This window comes from Felis catus, chromosome F2 (genome assembly GCF_018350175.1).
Source record: "Felis catus isolate Fca126 chromosome F2, F.catus_Fca126_mat1.0, whole genome shotgun sequence".
In the NCBI taxonomy this organism is placed as follows: domain Eukaryota; kingdom Metazoa; phylum Chordata; class Mammalia; order Carnivora; family Felidae; genus Felis; species Felis catus.
In genome coordinates, this window is record NC_058385.1 from 21,851,536 (window position 1) to 21,872,110 (window position 20,575).

Sequence of the window (20,575 nt, forward strand, 5' to 3'; positions counted from 1 at the left end):
AATTATCGAGTATATGCTAGGTGGCAATAAATGCAAACGATTCCAGCTTATTCCAGGTCATCATTGGGAGTGAGACAAATTCATCAAATTCTCAATATGATCTTCAGATGTCTTAATGTGACAGTGACACTGAATAAATTGCTAATGTCAATAACTGACACATTTCCTCCTATTCCAAATAAAATATTATGTCATAGTAGTCATTCTTTTGAATTAACTCAAAATCCATTCCTGGACCACTGGGCTTCTTTAAAACCTATCAGCCTCCGTAATATTTCTTTAACTGTGGCACCTGGAGAGGACTGTTGGATAACTTGGTCTGGTGGCCAGAAAGGGAAAGAACAGAAAAGAGAGACAATTTGAGGTAGGAATTGAGAAAAGATCAAGTGGGAAAAGAGATACATTCATCTGCAAAGGGAATTTTGCTCAGGACAGAGAGAATTTAATTTGGTCCAAGCCAGGGAGAATAGTTGCTCTGTGATTGTTATTACATCTGATTGTGGAGTTATTCTTCACAGGTCATACATTCATTTTCCAATGGAAAAAAAATATTTATTTCACCAGTCGCTCCATGGGACATGACTAATAAATAATAGATGGAAACAATAACTCCATTTGGTGCAATTTATTTCAGTGGGTCAAGGCACATTTTTATTGCTTGCTGTCAGGGACCTTGTGTTGGGACTGTGTTCACGTGTCTATTTATCAAGAGACAGGTACTGATATTGGCGGAAGACGGGGACCAACAGGAACTAATCAATTCCAACATCGTGGTTTCTCTCGAGTTCTTCAGCTGCCAGTGCACAGGCTGTATTCAACATTCTAAGAGCCTAGGAAACCACAAGCCAGTAAAACCTGCTTTCCCCTCGCAGTTATATATCCTGTAGAAGGACAGATTTCCCTGGTTTGGGGTGCACCGTGACATTCGGTGGTGAGAAGGAGGTGGGGGCCGACACTGGCCTTCACAGAAGGCCTGGCACTGTTGACTGTTGAGCCAGCTGTCTGGCGTCACATTACTTGGAAAACAACCCTTCATTTTTCACTCCCCTGAAGCTGGAGGGCGGTAATTCTTGGGCTCATTACCCTTGTCTGTAAAATAGAGGAATGTGAGAATGTGCTGGAGTAGGTTTCAAAGCCGTCGGACTTTGTGGTCTTGATATCTACTTGGGTGCCCAGCTTTGCATTTTATAAAACCATCGCCTTGTGTGCGTTGTGGGCATCATGCTGGATAAGCACTTTTCTGCTGCCAGCACTCGGAGGACCTGGAGGGAGAAGACCAGTGTACTGCCTGTCATTAAAACACTGATTGCGTAGCAGTATTTCTAGGCTACGGATTGTGAAATTAAAAAACAAACGGTCACCAAAGATAGAGAGATCCGTATGTGTAATACATCTGATATGTAATATCCCGAGGGGAAAACCTGGAAAGCTCTAAACAGCGATGTTACAAACAGTTCCTTCTGAGTAGTGAGATTTGGGTTCGTTTTTCAAGGGTTCGTTGCCTATATTCCGTACTATTTTAAGAGAGAAGACTCTATCTAGGCTTGCTTTCTGCCTCCATTACTCCAGAGCCAGGTGATTACAGATGCTATCAACTCCTCTAAATTTCAGCGTCTCCATTTGTACAAATGAAAATAATAAGTGTCCACTATGAAATGAAATGAAATGAAATGAGGTTTGATATATGCAAAGCTTAGTTCAGGTCCGGGCTCACAGGAAGCACCCAATAAATGTGACTTATTGCTCATACAATACTCTTCTAGTACCGCTGTTATTGACGTACTATATGTATTTGGTGAAACTAACAGAAGCATTTCCAGACCTGTGATTACCTGCTCATGTGAGTGTCACTCATAGACCCTAACGGTCAGGGTTGCCTCAGCAGCACTTTCCAAGAAGGGTGGGACTGGTGAGTTCCAAGGCCACCCCCACCACTCACCAAACTGCTTTGGTCCATACTTTAAGAAAATCACATATTCATGTTTGTGCCTTAACTAAAAAGGAAATAATGCTCAGACCATGGCTTCTCACGGGGATCCTTTGAGCTCTCTGAAACCATTAGGGTTGCACTGAATGCCACAGGCAAAGTAATTGAGAGTCTCGTGAGAGAATTCCAGAGTGAGCATCCCACTCTTGTCATCAAGTCTCTCATCTTTGTGAGGCAAGAAGAAATAGACTCTAGTGCATGGTCCTTGTAGACTCAAAGACCCTGAAAAGAATTAGATGACACGTTAAGAATTGCATACTCGGAAACTGTGTTTAGTTAGGATGTTGAATCCTTATGCTTTCATATGCATCAAAGCTGAGACCTTCGGTGGGGGGGGGGTGTTGAAAATTTGGACTGGCCTCCAAGTATTTTAAGTGTCTCTGCTGGTTTAAGATATTTTACCTGATTCTCCTTTCTATAAAGCCATGTAGATGAAACTATGTGTATGTGCATTTTTTAATGAAATTTATTGTCAAATTGTTTCCATACAACACCCAGTGCTCATCCCAACAGGTGCCCCCCTCAATGCCCATCACCCACTTTCCCCTCCCCCCACTCCCCATCAACCCTCAGTTTGTTCTCAGTATTTAAGAGTCTCTTATGGTTTGCCTCCTTCCCTCTCTGTAACTTTTTCCCCCTTCCCCTCCCCCATGGTCTTCTGTTAAGTTTTTCAGCATCCACATATGAGTAAAAACATATGGTATCTGTCTTTCTCTGCCTGACTTAATTCACTTAGCATAACACTCTCCAGTTCCATCCACATTGCTACAAAAGGCCATATTTCATTCTTTCTCATTGCCAAGTAGTATTCCATTATATATATAAACCACATCTTCTTTATCCATTTGTCAGTCGATGGACATTTAGGCTCTTTCCATAATATGGCTATTGTTGAAAGTGATGCTATAAACATTGGGGTACAAGTGCCCCTATGCATCAGCACTCCTGCATCCCTTGGGTAAATTCCTTGCAGGCTATTCCTGGGTCATAGGATAGATCTATCTTTAATTTTTTGAGGAACCTCCACACTGCTTTCCAGAGCGGCTGCACCAATTTGCATTCCCACCAACAGTGCAAGAGGGTTCCCGTTTCTCCACATCCTCTCCAGCATCTTTAGTCTCCTGATTTGTTCATTTTAGCCACTCTGACTGGCATGAGGTGGTATCTCAGTGTGGTTTTGATTTGTATTTCCCTGATGAGGAGCGACATTGAGCATCTTTTCATGTGCCTGTTGGACATCTGGATGTCTTCTTTAGAGAAGTGTCTATTCATGTCTTCTGCCCATTTCTTCACTGGATTATTTGTTTTTCAGGTGTGGAGTTTGGTGAGTTCTTTATGGATTTTGGATACTAGCCCTTTATCCAGTATGTCATTTGCAAATATCTTTTCCCATTCCATCGGTTGCCTTTTAGTTTTGTTGATTGTTTCCTTTGCAGTGCAGAAGCTTTTTATCTCGATGAGGTTCCAATAGTTCATTGTTGCTTTTAATTCCCTTGCCTTTGGAGATGTGTCAAGTAAGAAATTGCTGCAGCTGAGATCAGAGAGGTTTTTTCCTGCTTTATCCTCTAGGGTTTTGAAGGTTTCCTGTCTCACATTCAGGTCCTTCATCCATTTTGAGTTTATCTTTGCGAATGGTGTATGAAAGTGGTCTAGTTTCATTCTTCTGCATGTTGCTGTCCAGTTCTCCCAGCACCATTTGTTAAAGAGACTGTCTTTTTTCCATCACATATTCTTTCCTGCTTTGTCAAAGATTAGTCGGCCATATGTGCATTTCTTTACAAAGAGAACCTATCTTATGCAGGAGCACCCACCTACTGATGGGATTTCAAAAACCTCAAAAAGTCATGGCTTCCAAAAAATAGTTGCGCTACACATCTGCCAGGATGTTGCCCTCCCCACCTCTAAATGGTTCTGAAACTCCCCAGTGGAATTGTTTGCCTGGATGAGCCACTGACACTAGAAAACTGGCATTTTGATGGTAATGGGTTAGGATTCTAGCTTGAAAAGCACCCTCAGCTTATCCTCTCCCCACAGGCCTTCTGGCCTAGGTAAGCCTGCTCGATGAGCACCTCCTATCTGCATAACACTCCGTGCTTTCCAAAATGCTTTTAGCAAGTTGAGCCCTGCACACATTGACAGATGCAGAGAGCAGGAGGAAGTAAGTGCAGCCAAGGCTGAGTAGGTTTAGTGAAGGCAGGAAAAGTGAACTTGGCTTGGCTTAGGCAGTGAGAGTGTGAGTGAGGAGTTGTAGGGGAGGAGCAGAGGAAAAAATAGGCTGGGACTGTCATGGGGGAAGTACCCCAAAGGGAGTGGGGAGAACCAAAGTGTGTCCAAGGTGACTTTCCTATTTTTGTCTCAGTCGATTCTGCACTGTAATTATGTTATTAGCACAGGAAACTTTAGAGATCATCCCATCTAATGGCTCTTGATGTATTGTGTGCATCAAGACAGGCCTGGGGAGCCAGTAAAAATTCAGTCTCCCAGCCCACTCCTGGATCCTCTGATCGACATATCAGAGTAAAGGCCAGAAATCGGCCTTATAACAAACATTGTGAAACTTCTGATGCAGGTTATTTGTGAAGCATGCTTTGAAAAACTCTTCTAACCATCTCATTTTATGAATGAGGAGATGGGAGCCCAGAGAGGTCACATGACTTAGCTCTGTAACACATTGATAATTTGCAGTCAGACTAAGCTGGAATCTAGGTATCACTTATTCACAAACCTGCTGTGTGCCAGAGACTTTTCTACTTTCATGCCAGGCTGCCCCCCTCCCATGAAAGTAATGGTCTCCATTTCCTAGAATGTGAATTTTCTTCCCAGCACCTGGAGAGTTCTTGGAATCCCTTGTATGTTAATGGCAGGTCAAAACTCTGTGTCCAACAAAATATGTCAGAAGTGACATTCAAAGGACACTGGACACCAACTGGCGACACAGCTACAGACTGTGTAACTATAGATTCCCCAGCTTCAATCCTGCATAAGCAATGCCACATAAACAGAAGGCCCAGATGCTCTGAAATTCAGTCTCACAGACCCAATCCAGGACCGGGTGGAGACAGGGTAGTAATTCTCCAATTGTACAACCATAAGAGCAAGAATCCACAGTCACCTCTCGTCCTGTGTCCTTTCCTCCTGGGACAGCCACCTTTATTTACCATGGAGGTGACCTGAGCACCCTGTTCTCAGGGAACAAGTCATGGCAAGATCACTTCTCAAAGTCACCCATCATCCAACTCAGAAACCTCATTTTCATCTTCTCTCTGGGATAGAAGCTTAGATGATATAACTCTACAGATCCTCTATTTAAAACTAAATTATGGTGGAAAACACCATAATCTTTGGACAAAGCCATTTGGACATTAGTTTTAAGTTCTCAGATACTCCCAAACCTCCCAGCGTGACCTTCCGTCAGGTTGGTCGGTGCATTGGCCTTGGTTCCACTGATGCCACCCAGCAACTTCAAGGCCCGAGCTGTTCTGTGGGAAAGGGCCTCGAGATCCACAGGGAGGGCAAGATGTGATGCTCAGTGACTGATGGTGGAGGGCTCAACTGAGCCTCAACTCAGAACAACTGAGTTGTTCTTCAACTGAGAGGTCTTCTTGAGGGTACAGTTGAGCAACCTGTACTACTCTGGGATCTTGACCTCCCCAAAGCCAGCAACATCCTGTGTCTGTGGTCGTTGTTCAGTTCAATCCTTTCAATCTTCAGATCCTGAGATTTGACTCAGCAGAGGTCAGGGTGGCAGGACATGGTTGGAAGCTTCATTTTTTCACTTCTCTGGCTCTTGAATGAAAGCCCACATTGATAATTATGCAAATTAGAGGCTGACATAATAAGACAAATGTGATTTAACAAATATTTTACATGGAGAAACTTGCTCTGATAATGAATCAAGCAGTTAAATGAAGCACTCCACATGAAGTCTCTCTCTCTCACACAAACACACACTCACACACAAATGCACAGAGAATTGCATCATATCAGAATATCAGACTTTTGAAAAAAGGCCATATACTGGAAAAAGAACAAGTAAGCCCAGAGCAGCTGAATTGTGATTTGAACATTGGAATAATATTGGAAGATGTTATAAAAAACACAAAGTGAGTATTTCTGCTCGCAAATTTTGACATCTTGGCAGCCAACGCTATCATTCTGAACTTTGCCACATAGGTCTATACAGTTAAAACTGAGCTCCTAATCTGGCTTTTCTTCGTCGTTTGCCCTTCATTACAAAAATGTTCCAGAATATAGAGGAACCACGTCGCTCAGAGAGATTTAATCATAAAGCACCACTACAGATAGATGATGGAGGTATCTGACTCATGGAGAGTGGCAAAATTCCTCCATCCATTCCTTCGTGCACTGCATTCTTTCGTTGTTAGGCAAGTATTCTTTCACTTGTTACCTGAGATTTACGTGCTGAGTTCCGCCCCAAGACGATCTCATCCTCCTTCCTCACACTAGCCTCTTCTCCAATGTTGACTCTCTCTGCTAATGGCATTATTATGCTCTCCTCCTCTTGTTTCCTCACTTCCCCCACCTTTCTCACCACTATGACAAACATCCTTGAAAATCTAAGTGATGACTAAATTATCTTCTCCCCCACCTCCAATCAGGGATTCTCTGATTTCTCTTTGAGTTCCCCATATGCGGCAGGTACCTAGTCAGAGCAGGTGTTTAATAAAACTGGAATGAATGAATGAGTAAATGATTCATCCTATAATTTCTCTGACATCCATATTCTCTTTCTGCCACAAAGGTTATAACTCAGGTCTGTAACGCCTCTGAATAAACCACGGAAGTCACTTGCTCACACAGGCTCCCATTCCTGTTTTCTCCCTACCTCCATTTCCTGAAGTGCTCCCTCAAGCAAGTTCTGATCTCATAACTCCTCGCAAAGTCTAAAGTCCTTAACCTGGTGTTCAAAGCCCTCCACACTCTAGCTCCAATTTCTTTTCAGTGCTACCTCATGCTGTACTCCATCCTGAAATCCCCATTCTAACCAGTCCAGACCACACATGTGGTCTTGCCAATTTCTGAATCCTTCTCTCTAAAATGTTCCTGCTTGTATGCCATGCTCTCTACATCTCATCTTAATCAAATGCTACCCACTTTGAAGGCTCATCTGTACAGAGCCTCCATTGGTATTTTTCTCCGTACCCTCAGGGTAAATTTTACTTCTAGCACTCATCACATTCTTTCTTATATTGTGGATATTTATAAGCATACCTTACCTTCCACTACCAGGTAACAGTCTCATGATGGGGAGAATTTGTGTCTCATGTATCTTTCCCGCACAGTAGCTAACAAATGCCTTCTACATTTTAGGCACCCTATAAATGACTTGCATGGAATTGAGTTGAAGACAAAAATACACTATCGTCCTTACTATTGAAAAAACCAGGGAGAAAAATACATCAAAGAACATGATAAAGAGAGTCATCAGCTTTTTTGCCTCAGAGATATTTTACTACCAGCCAGATAATGTCGATTTATGCCAGGTGCGACCACTGTCTCTTATGTGCCTGGCACCAATTCTATAGGAATCTCTCCACCCCAAGACCCCCGGCCAAATCAGGAGATTAGCAACAAAAAGTTAGACACACATACAAATTGGCCTTTTCAATTGATAGCAGACTTAGTGATCTCTTCTAAATGCCCCATTTCAAATATGAAGAAGTTGAACGAAGTCCAAGGAGGTTAATAATGTCCTTGTACATTTTTTACGTGCCAGATGCTGCGCTAGATACTTTATATACAATTCACCTTGAATCCCTAGCACCCTATGAAGTGGGCACAGTTATTAGGTCCACATTTCATAGGCAAGGAATCCGAGGCTTGGATGCAGAATCAGGGATGCAACCCACATTACTGTGACCCAACTGTGTTCTTTATTATGCAGTTAAGTAAAGGTTTTCATGATCTTTCAGTAAGTTAGAGATGGGTTTGAGATGACAACTCCAAACTTCTGACATCTTTTCCAGGTCTCCTTTATTCGCCATGTTCATTCAGATTTTGCTAATAAATAGGACAAGTTGGCAAGTGCTTAGAAAATGCAAATTAAAATCTAATAGAATTTGCTCCATATAGCCAAGTGGTGGGTACTTTTCTTTATCTCTTCCAATGTCTCCCGTGCTTTTCTCTATGTTTGAAATTTGCTATAATTTTTAAAAAGGCCTACATCAAGAAAAAAAAAATGAAACAAAACAGGATTTGTTATTCTGTAATAAGAGAGAATGATTCTCCGGGGAAGGGCCATGTCCAGAGCTCCCTGGCAGACTTCATTTTACCAAAAATACTTGTTTTCAAGAAGACTGTCTACCAAGACTCATCTAACACCACAATTTGACACTCTGGTAATGAATTTTCGGAAAAGATGTATCAGAAAGAAGACGGAAAAAGATCAGAGTATTTTTGAGATCTCCGAGGGGGGGGCACGGGAGTCTTATTAAGAATCTTATTCCTTTTACAGGCGTAGGCTGCCCTCTGCTGGAAAAAATAAGCTTTTACAGCCTCCCGTCTGATTCAACAGCACAACTCTTGCATCAGATGTGCTACACAAAAGGGGACTGTGAGGGGCAACATTTATGCTCATTATGTGATAAGCTTATTGCCTTGAATCTGAAAAGCAGAATCTGGAGATTCAGGCAGGTGGGTGAAGTCAGTGAGATGATTTTCATGTGAGCCTCAAAAATGACCGTTTTGATTTTATAACGATAGCTTGAATGACCAAATCTTATGTAACGAGAGGTCAGAGCCACTAGCCAGAGCATCCCTCTCACTCTCCTGTCAGAAGAAAGAACCAACCGGCGAGACAAGCACCCACCACAGGACTCAGATCCCAATTAAATGACACCTGCAAAGCACCAAAACCTGGCACGTAGTAATTGTTCCACAAATAGTTTTCCTCATTCGCTTTTTCTTCATCACAACCATATCAAGAAGAGTATATTAATCTGGTAGTGTTGTCACCACAGAATATCACAGACTGGGCAGCTTACACAACAGGACTTTATTTTCTCACAGTTCTGGAGTCTGGAAGTCCAAGAACAAGGTGCCAGTAGGTTTGGTTTTTGGAAAGGCCTCTCTTCTTGGCTATGTCCTCACATGGACTTTCCTCCGTGTGTCCATGAAGAGAGAACACTCTGGTGCGTCTGTTCTTCTTGTAAAGACACCAGCCCTATTGGATTAGGTCCCACCCTGTGACCTCATGTAACTCTAATTACCCCCAGAAAGTCCTTATCCCCAAGTGTAGTCACACTGAGGGTTAGGGCTTTAACATCTGAACTCTGGGGGGGACACAAGTTCACTCCATAACAGGGAGAAGAACCATCTCCCGGCACATCTTGAAATGCACAGACAGCCGACTGCCTTCCCTTTCACCACGTAGGTCTGCAACTCGGTAAAATGAGCATCCGGGTGTGATCAAATGACTCTCAAGCACTGTGCAATTCGTCTATACCTCCTAACACGGATTTCACACGGCTGGCCCTGCACACTTCAGGAAGATTTTCAATGAGGGCTGAAACAATTTATATTTAACGCAGAGCCTTAGTTTAAGCTGGAAATTTAACAAGAAAACCCTGTCCTCAAAGTCATGCCATTAACAAAAGTTTTACTCTTATTTTTCAATGATTTCATCTCACATCTCAAAGCCAGAACAGATTCCAGGGCTGATAAACAAGACGAATAATGAGTCTGTCCTTGCTGATGCCAACACCCCAGGAGAATCAGTGGCTCGCGGTCCTTAGTGGGAAGTCACTTTGTATAGGCAACTAATATTATGTTGCGCTCACAGGATTACCTTTTAGCCTGCAAAATCGCGATTTCATTTGCAAGCTATTTAGGATCCAAGGCACTGTCTGGTATAAGGTAGTACCTACAGTAGAAACAGTGCAAGTGCTAAAATCTTTGTGGGTTTAGTGATGATGATGATGATGATAATAATAATAATAATAATAATAATAGTTTAACAAAATAAAAAAAATATGAGGGATTGGGCCGGAACATCAACTCTCACCAGGCTGGCCACAACATCTCTTTCCAAGGAACAATTCAGGAAAACAAGATGACACATCAACATCGTTCCTACTTTGCTTGCTTGACGTTTAAATTTTTCTTGTATTTCTTAGGGGTGAGAAGTCAAATAGGAAAAGAGAACAAATTCATACAGAGAAGAATACGATGAATCTACCCCATTTAGAACAATGAGTGTCTGGACTTCCACGTCCTCCTTCCTTTACTATGGAAAATATGTCATCCTTTGACAAGTAGTCAAAACTTGTTGCCAGAGAGCGCTTTCCTTTCGGAAAATAATAATCTTTGTGGTTTTAAAAATCTTCTCTGTTAACCCAAAACTATTCCCATCAGTGTCCCGACATGTAGCAGACACTTTTGTAACTTCATTCACTCTGGGATCACTCTGGGATCCGAAACTCCTTGACGACACTTCCCCGGGCTAATCAGGCAAGAACGAAACTTCTTAGCAAGGCCCCATAAAACTTTTGAGGATCCAGCCTCAGGCCCCCTTTCCAGATACAACTTTTCCTCACTTTCTCCTCCTTCCAACCAACCAACTCACTGATCCCTAAACACACTTTAATTATTCCCTTCAATCTCCATGCCTTTGTAGAAGCCGTTGGTCCTGTCCAGAATACATCTCCAATGGCATCTTGCCTGTCAAACTTGCAATCATTTATGTTTTAGAACAAACCTTCTGACACAGGAATGTCTTCATGATCACGACAGAATTCACTTTCCTAAAACTCACCTCTATTAGAGCACTTCTTATAATGAAAGGCAACCATTTCTTTATATAATAATAATAGCTGACATGTTTTGAGTACCTATAACATGGTAGGAGTTCTGTTGTATATTTTTTGTGCATTATTTCGACTCCTATTAGCCACGAAATTGCATAGATGTGGGAAGTGAGGGTTAGGGGAATTAAATGGTTTGCCCATGATGACACAGCTTGTGTGTTTGGAGCTCCTATATAAATCCATTTCTTTTCAGGCCATACCCATATTCTCTGTTGCCACCTTACACTGCCATTCCATCCACCATGCCCACTAGATGATGAGTTCCTTTATGCCATGCACTTGGTCAGTTTCTTTCGGTATTCCTAATGTCAAGCATGGTACCCTACATCTAACTATTATGTCAAAATGCATGATGAATGAAGAAATCAGTGACTCATTGCAAAACTTTCTTGAAATAAAGATCAAATAGTAAGAACTCCATTTTCAAAGATTGAGAGAGGAGGTCCTCAGAAGGAGTCAACATGATTACTCTTGGTCCAGCCCCATAACCTCCCCTCCCATTTACTTCCCTGATTTTCTCTGTCCCCTGCACTTTGGTCTAATAGGGCTGTTTAATGGCCATTCACAAAATCACGAGTGCAGCTGCCCAGGAGGCAGCAAACATTCTCACTCGTCTCTCCCCTTACTTGCCAAGCCCTTTCTCTTTTTCATCCATGCAGCTTGTGAAATCCAAACTACTTGACAATATTTCCCTGGGCTAATCAGACAAGGGGTAATTACAAATAAGAAATGCTGTAGAGTGCCAACCCATGAGGGGCAGCAGTGTGGAGTGGTCAGCCCAGAGGGCTCCGGAGTCAGACCACTTGAGTTCATTCCATGGTGCTGCCACTTACTTGCTTCATCACTTTGGGAAAGTCTCTACACAGCCATCTTTTCAAATGCGCCCATCTCTTGAGAACTCATGCCTCCAAAGCTCAGGATTTGGTACAACATAACTCTCAAGGAATGTTAGCAAATACTATTAACAAAACAGAAAATATAAAGAAAATGTAACCTTTTGTAGATGAGTTATCAAGCAAAATGAGAAGGGAGGAATGGCTTCCAACCTCTCTCCAGATTTCAAACCCAACTTTCAGTGATCTTACAAAAACAAAAACAAAACATAATGCCTAAGCGGCATACATGGCTGCAGCCATTGTCTGTGAGTCTTCCTGTGAAAACACATTGGATGGGGATGGTAGTCCTCCACCCATTAAATCACATAACAACTACATACTCTGCGATTTGGGGCAAGGAGATTGATTCAAGGGCAACCGTTCAGAGAAAACAAGCCATTTCCTATTTTTTTGGAAATTGCTCATAAGCACTTGGGATGTAGTCTTTGAACTGAAGCATGACAGGTCTCCAGTGACTAACGTTCATAAAATTATTAATTGCAAAGCAGGGACACTTAACAAGTGTTGAGTCCCAAAATTAATGATGATTTCTTCAGTGGTGCAAAGAGGGAGCAAGGGGAGACGCGAGAGGAAGCAGGCTCCAATAAGCAGCAGGGATCCACAGAGAGACAAGTGGGAAGATACATTGCCCCGCTGACTTGCTTCTTTTTCTAGTGAGCCACCGACTTCCTTTACCCCTTTGGCCATAGATTTCCCTACAACTTCTTTGACAAGTAAATGTGACATTTTCTCTTCCCTAATGTTCCTCTGAACTAAAGGCTATGCACAAAAACAAAGCTTCCTCAGGGAGAAAATCTTTGAAGAAATCAATAGAATGTGGTAGTCAAAAGCATGGGTTTGAAAGTAAGGTAGCCCCGGGTTTAAATCCCAACTGTGTCACTCAATAGTTATGTGACCTTGGACACTTTATTTAACTTTTCTGAATCTTGGGTCTTTTCACTGTAATAATGAGGATAACTAATTCCACTTCAGAAAATTATTGCAAGGATTCAATGAAAATACTTATGAAACATCCCTAGCACAAAGCTAGCATGCAGTATTTGCTAACCATTATTATTTTAATCATTATATATGTGTGTATATGTTTGACAAAATATTTGTAAACAACCAAAATTATATTTGTGGTATACTGTCAAGGCCCTATGATAATATATCTATTTAAAATGCTAAACAGAATGTCCATTTGGACATTCTATCGAACAGAGAAAGTCCATTTCTGGTCCATCCATTTCCAAAGTCATTTTGCCACTCTAGGAAACCATGAAAGTTGTACCGACGTGTCAGGTCATGCCGTATTTTTCACCTTAGGGTGTGTTCCAGTTTGGTTATAAAAATGGGAAAATCCACCTCATTATTCCTGGGTTCAAGCCATTTAACCAGGTTAAAGCTGAGTACGATTTGCTCAATGAGCAATTTAAGCTACATCTGAAGAGTAAAGGCGCCCGTGTAGAATTTCTAGAGGTAACGTCACACTTCAGGTTCCCACCCTCCCTGATGTGGAAACATTGCAGGTCATACACTCGTCATCGGGCAAGCACCTGACTGCACTTGAGAACCATCCAACTATCCTGTTATAAGAGTTGGCATTGGCTTCTCAGTCATAATCTGAGGTAAGGAGGGAAGGTATTGACAAAAACAACAACAACAAGAATAAAATCAATTCAGCATTTCTGCCTTATAGGAATTACTGTATGATTTATAAGTTTGCTTATATTAAAATTCAAAACTTCTAATCATCAAAAGGTACGAATCCTAAAAGCAGAAAGAGCGATCTTCAGACGGGGATGAGATATTTGTAAAACTCATAACTAAGAAAGACTCATCATCTAGAAACTAGACTCACAATTTATGTCAGATTACAACTTGAATCCACAGCATTCACTTTTCAGGCTGCAGCCTAGGATGCTCCAGATGATGATGTCGTCAGCATTGGATCCGCACAGCCTTCCTGTCACTATATAGTTGCTCAGTAGGGTGAACAGATCAGACACTGAGATCAAGTTCAGATAGTTTGTTTGGAGACCACCCAGAAAATGTGTTGTCTGTGCGAAGAAATCTGACGTCTCCAACGACAGCCAGATTAGGCAAGCTAGATGATACGAAGAAAAGAAAAACTGTGGGGTAACTTCTGGTGACTGATGACCTTATAAAGGAAGCTTAAAGGCAAGATTAAAAAGCCAACTGAAGTAACAACGCGAGTTCTTGGTATCATAGAACTTGAGGGCAGAGGATGGCCCAGTGTCACGGGTTTAGTGGTGCCACCCCCAAAGATATGTCCGAATTCTACTCCCTGGAACCTGCAAATGTGACCTTATTTGAGAGAAGGGTCTTTGCAGACGTAACTAAAGATCTCGAGATGAGAGCATCCTGGATTATCCAGGTGGGCCCTAAATCCAATTATAAGTACCCCAGAAGAGACAAAAGAGAAGCCACAGAAGAGAAGAAATCATGTATGTGTTAATGGAGGCAGAGACAGGAAGATATGGCGGCAAGCCAAGGATTGCCTGGAGCCACTGGAAACTTGAAGAGACAAGGAAGTATTCCCCTATGAGGCCTTCGGGGGAAGCACGGCCCCACGGACACCTTGAGTTTGAATTCTAGCCGGTAGAGCTGTGACGGATGAATCGATTTTTGTTTTTTGAGGCCACTAAGTTTGTCATCTGTAATAGCCCTGGGAAACTCAAATACCCTTATTCTATCAAAAAGCCATCTAGGGGTACCTGGGTGGCTAAGGCTATTATGCATCCAACTCTTGGTTTCAGCTTAGGTCACGATCTCAGTTTGTGATTTTGAGAACCATATCGGGCTCTGCACCGACAGTGCAAAGCCTGCTTGGGATTCTCTCTCTCCCTCTCTCTCTGCCCCTCCTCTGCTTGCTTGCATGCATGCTCTCTCTCTCAAAATAAACAAAAAAAATTTTTTTAAGCCAACTATATTCTCATTGCTTAGCTTTTTTTTTTTTTTAAGTAGGCCATTTCAAATATTTAAAGTATTGTATACTTGGCCTCCTCTGTTCTCTGTTAATCTTTGGACCGGCTGAGCTATCTGACTCTTTCATGGGAACATTGTCTTTCAGTCTCCCAAAGAGGGAAACAAATTCAAGAAATTAATAAAATCTCACACCCAACGACTGGATACTCCAACACCAATCTAGTTAGGGCCCACAACTGAATAACTTACAAGCTAATTTTAATTTCGCTAGTTTAATGTTAAAGGGATACACATGCAGAGTTGTGAATTAAGGATAAGAAGATACAACTGTGCAGGTAGAGATTAGGCAGGTTATCAGTAGAACATGTGAAAAACAATGAAGCTAAATCAGTAACAGTTGAAAGCCACGCACTCGTCAGCAGAAACAATCCTGGGCTGCCTTAATGAACACAGCAGACAAGACAGCGGGCTTGGGTCTACCCTGCCTGATACCATTCCTAAAACCCACTGCACGCTGACAGCAACATATGCGAATTTGAACCCACCCAAGGGAGGAAAACTATGACTCCAGACTGTGGGTGTGATGACAAATAAAGGGCAAATGAGAGGCTTAATGATTCTTAGCTTAGCGAAAACCTTTAGAATGAATGTGATGAACGCTTCATGCCTTCGAGTGCTCTTTATAGGAATTAAATTGGGCTCCTGGTAGCAGCGGGGAGAAAAAGGTAGGAGACGGCGAGCCTGCAAAACAGATGAACAGAAAGTGGCCAAGGGGGAGGGAGAAATGCCAGGAGCATGTTGTGTCTTAGAAGTCCAAGGAGAACTATGGCCTGGTGATGTTGTGGGAAAGATACCCACAGCGCCCTGCGGTCTGCTCATCCCCACGACGGTGCAAACTGAGGTATAAAGAGGGAGAAACCTTTGAATACTCCCACATTTACACTCTGGATACTGCCACATATCCATGTGCTCTCAATTTTGGCAAGCGTGGAAAATAGCCCAATGCACCTGGTCTCTGCCTTCACTCAGTGGTTTCTAAATGGTCACCCACGGCTGCGGACCACCTGGGGGGAAAGTTCCTGATGGCCATCAAAGCGAGAGAAAAATACAAACAGGGCAGTAAGTTTTCCCAACTGGCAGCACTGCCCTTCCCTTTGAATTAATATCCTTGATACATTTTTTTCCTGAGTGTTAAAATGCTCTTTGCTGTTTTTATTTATTTATTTTTTAAATGTTTATTTATTTGTGTGTTTGTTTTTGCCCGTGCTGTTTTGCAGTCATGGTGACCGTTAGAAACTGGCTTTCTAAAATGTCTGATCAGGTGAAATTAAAATTGGCAACCCCATTTGTGAGTTTAAAAGACAAAAACATTCTGTGAAGTCCAAAATCTGGGAAGTCCAAAAATCTGTGAGCCGGGACTCCAGATTACAATAGAAGGAAAAAAAAATTATTATTTTTTTTTAATTCAAAGACAGAAACCTCAAGATTATTATTGAAGAATTCTTTTTCCTAAGAAATCAGCAATAAGAAAACACAATGTTTAGATGTGTTACTTCTGGCTTCAAAGGGCCTTAAAATCGACAGGATATATGCATTTTCGCATAGAATCAAGTAAATTAGAATACGGTTTGGACTAATTCAGTTACAAGCTTTGACCTTTAGTGTTTTAGTCGAGGTTACTAAGGGCTGGCAGATGAGGGCATTGACTCCTTTGTGCTTACCTCCAGCCAGGCACGGAGCACTTTTCCTGCTTCATCCGCTCACAGCAACTCTCTCAGGGAAACCCTCACATTCCATTTTATGGGAGTCGCATCTGAAAGTGTAGAGACCAGAAGCCACAACGAAAGAATTAAATGCTGTGCCACTGTAGTCACAACCAGAGCACGAGCAGATTCCCCAAACAAATTGCATGTCTTTGCCTCCGGCTCACCCGCATTCCTGTGATAACTCCCATTGACCACCAGGGGGAAGTATAGACTCAGATTTGAAAGGGTGTTCATTTTAGGAGACCACAATTTTCACCTAGTCCCATGGAACAGTTCAAAGTGTAATACTGTACGTTAACAATTTTCTCTGTGCTTCTTTTTTCATCTATAATATTATTATCTGGCCTGAGGGAAGAGCCAAGCTGAAAAAAGCGGACAGAACTCAGAACTGCTGTAGAATGTGTGTTCTCTGAAAACAGAAAACTGGAGATAATGATCATTTTTCCCACTTACCTTACACAGGACAGTTGGAGATTCCAATGAAATGATCAGCTTTGGCTCTTCCTTGAACTAACTACTTCCCCCCTAAAGTCCTTTAAGAATTGTAACGTTGCTTGCAAATATGAGACAGTGAATGACAAGGCACCGGAGCTAGCTATCCATTTGATAAATAAAACAGTTGTGGCTCACTTCCCAGAGCGACTTTCTAGAATAGCTGTAGCGGTGATAGTGTTGTTGCAGAATTGCTACAAGGGATCCGAGAATCCATAGATGGCCCACAAACAGAAGAAGTGGCGGCCCTGGTGGGCGGGGGAGGGGGGTTGCCTGACGTTGATACGTGCACAGGTAAACTTGGGATTCCTTTCCGCAAGGTTATGTCTCTAGAAAGACCTCTTTGCACCAGCTGCTTTCTTGAAGGCTGCAGAGAAAAAGGCTCCATCTCCAAGGAAGTGAATTTTTGCACTGGACCCTGAGGCCAGGAGGGAATCACTGCGTTAGGGGCGGGGGCGCGACGTTTTCCAGGCTGGCGCAACCGCAGAGGAGGGCTGGGGTCGTCCCCCAGGTGGTGCCCAACGCACGCGTAGAGAAGACTCTTCATGGGGGCCCCACTCTAAGGAAAAGGAGATGGGGAAGGCGGGGAATTCTCTCTGCCGCTCCACAGGACACCCCTCCCCCCCCCCCCGCCCGGCACCACCACCACCACCACCACCACGTAGGAACCCTGTTAATTCCTGCCGCCTCTCTGAGGCCGTCCTGCTGGTCCCAAAGCTGTGGCCAGCGTGGGCAAACGCCCCCTGATGTTTGCTCTCGCTCCTTCCCTGACTCCACCACCCATTTCCCTCTAATAGGGTGTTAGCAGGAAAGCTTTCTGCTTCTCCTCGGGCACGTCAAATAAGGCAGAGTTATTTGTTATTTTAGAACTTGAGGTCTTCAAGAAAGCGTTAACCTTGACCCTTGGATTCATGACCAGTGACCACAAGCACCTGAGCTTAAAGAAAAGGCAGAAATTAACCTCAAGGGTTAATATGCACAGGCTCAGGGCTTGCTGCCACTTGTATGCTGACCACCAGATGGCGCGCTAGTCACGTTCTTTCAGGACTGGAACGGGTTGCCTGGAGCTGAGACCATTGGCCTCCCTCCAATCGATTATTTTTATGATTGAATCCTGTGGTAAGAACTGGAGCCGCAGAAACTTCCCCAAATAGCAGAAATAGTGGTTATGTAAGCAAATAATATAGCGTGGAAACGTCCATTGACAAATGTATTTACTGCCCTTAACGGTGGGTTTCAAATCACTCTGCTTTTCTTATAGTGGGTAACGTATATTACTGTCTCTTTTAAATCATTTTTTGAGGTGAAATTCACATGATATAAAATGACCCATTTTCAAATGAATAATTTAGTGGCATTTAGTACATTGGCAACGTTTTGCAACCACCATTGCTACCTCCTTCCGAAACATTTCCATCATTCCAAACGAAAACCCCTCTTAAGAAGTTTCTCCAATTTCTCCTCTCCCCAGCCCCTGGCAACCAACCAATCTGCTTTTTGTCCTGATGGATTTATCTCTTCTGGATATTTCGTATAAACTGAACCATGCAGTGTGTGTGTTTGTGTGTGTGCCTGGTTTCTTTCACTTAGCGTAATGTTTTCATGGTTCATACACATTGGGACATTCACTCCTTTTTACGGTTGAATAATATTCTGCTGGATGGACATACTACAATTAGTTTATTCACTGAGGACATTTGGGGTGTTCCCATCTTTAGGATATTGTGACTAGTGCTGCTATAAACATTTGTCTTCAATCCTAGGAGTGGAATTGGTGGGTCCTGAGGTAATTCTATGTTTAATTTTTTAAGAAATCGCAAAACTGTTTTCTACAGAAGCTGAACCATTTCACATTCTCAGCAGCAGTGTGAGAATGTTACAATTTCTTCACATTCTTGCCAATACTTGTATAGTTATTATTATTATCACTATTATTATTACCATCCTAGTGGGTGCGAAGTGATACCTCATTGTGGTTTTGATTTGGATTTTCCTAATAACTTAATGATGTTGAGCATCTGTTCATGTGCTTGTTGGTCATTTGTATATCATCTTGGTAGAAATGTCTATTCAAAAGCTTTGCCCATTCTTAAAAATATTTTCTCCCGTTCTGTAGGTTATCTTTTCGTTTTCTTAACAATATCGCTTGATGTACAAAATTTCTTAATTTTGATGTAGCTGAATATATCTATTTTATCTTTTTTGCCCTTGCTTTAGATGTTACATTCTCTGTCAAATCCAATGTCATGAAGATTTACCCTTATGTTCTCTTCTAAGAGTTTAACAGTTTTCCCTCTTATATTTAAGTCATTCACATATTTGAGTTAATTTTTATATATGGTGGAAGGTAGGGGTCCAACTTCATTTTTTTTTGCATGTGAATATCCAGTTGTCCGTTGGGACATTCTTCCCCATTGAATGGTCTTGGCATCCTTGTCAAAATCAATTGGCTATAGAGTATAGGCTTATTTCTGGATTGTCAATTCTAATCCATTGGTCCATAAGTTTGTCCTCATACCAATACTATACTGATTGCTGTATCTTTGTGGTAAGTTTTGAAATTGGAAAATGTAAATCCTCCCACTTTGCTCTTCTTTTGAAGATTGTTTGGCTAGTCAGGGTCCTTGCAATTTCATGTGAACTTAAGGATTGGCTTTCCGATATTTGCAAATGTCATATCCAATTAAGGGTTAGTACCTAAAATATATAAAGAACTTATACAACTCAATACCCCAAAACAAATAACCCAATTAAAAAATGAGCAGAAGGTATAAACAGGCATTTCTCCAAAGAAGATATACAGATGGCCAACAAACACATGAAAATATATTCAACATCATTATCAGGCAAATAGAAATCAAAACTACAGTGAGATGCCACCTCACACCTGTCAGAATGGCTAAAATCAACACAAGAAACAACAAGTGTTGGAGAGGACGTGGAGAAAAAGTAACCCTCATGCATTGTTGGTGGGAATGCCAACTGGTGCAGTCACTGAGGAAAACGGTGCGGTGTTTCCTCAAAAAGTTAGTAATAGAACTACCCTATGACTCAGCAGTTCCACTACTGGGTATTTACCCAAAGAATATTAAGATACTGATGCAAAGGGATATATGCACTCCTAGGTTTATAGCAGCATTATTTACAATAGCCAAATGTGGTTATAGCCCAAGTGTCTGTCCATCGATTGATGAATGGATAAGAAGAGGTGGTGTATATATACATGGAATATTACTCAGCCATAAAAAGAATGAAATCTTGCCCTTTGCAACAGCATGGATGGAGCTACAGAGTATTATGCTAAGTGAAATAGGTCAGAGAAAGACAAATACCATATGATTTCACCCATATGTGGAATTTAAGAAACAAAACAAAGGAGCAGAGGGGAAAAAAAAGACAGAGGCAAATCAAGAAACAGACTCTTCATTGTAGGGCATGAACTGATGGTTATCAGAGGGCAGGGAGGCGGGAGGGATGGGTTAAATAGGTGTCGGGGATTAAGGAGTGCACTCGTTGTAATGAGGACTGGGTGTTCTATGGAAGTGTTGAATCACTATATTGTACACCCTGAAACTAACACTGTATGTTAACTGTACTGAAATTAAAATAACAACTTAAAAAAATACAAAAAATAAAAATAAAAAAGGATTGGCCTTTCCATTTCTGCACCAAAGTTCA

The 20,575-nt window shown here is 42.0% G+C and overlaps 1 long non-coding RNA gene across 1 annotated transcript; it reads right to left on the reverse strand.

Annotated features, from left to right (window-relative positions):
• Positions 1-293: 293 nt before the first annotated feature.
• On the reverse strand, positions 294-17,464 carry LOC123383216. Its single transcript, XR_006592724.1, has 3 exons — positions 16,859-17,464; positions 16,361-16,452; positions 294-1,262 (listed from the first exon to the last, which is right to left on the reverse strand). It is a non-coding gene; the product is annotated as an uncharacterized LOC123383216 (long non-coding RNA).
• Positions 17,465-20,575: the final 3,111 nt, after the last annotated feature.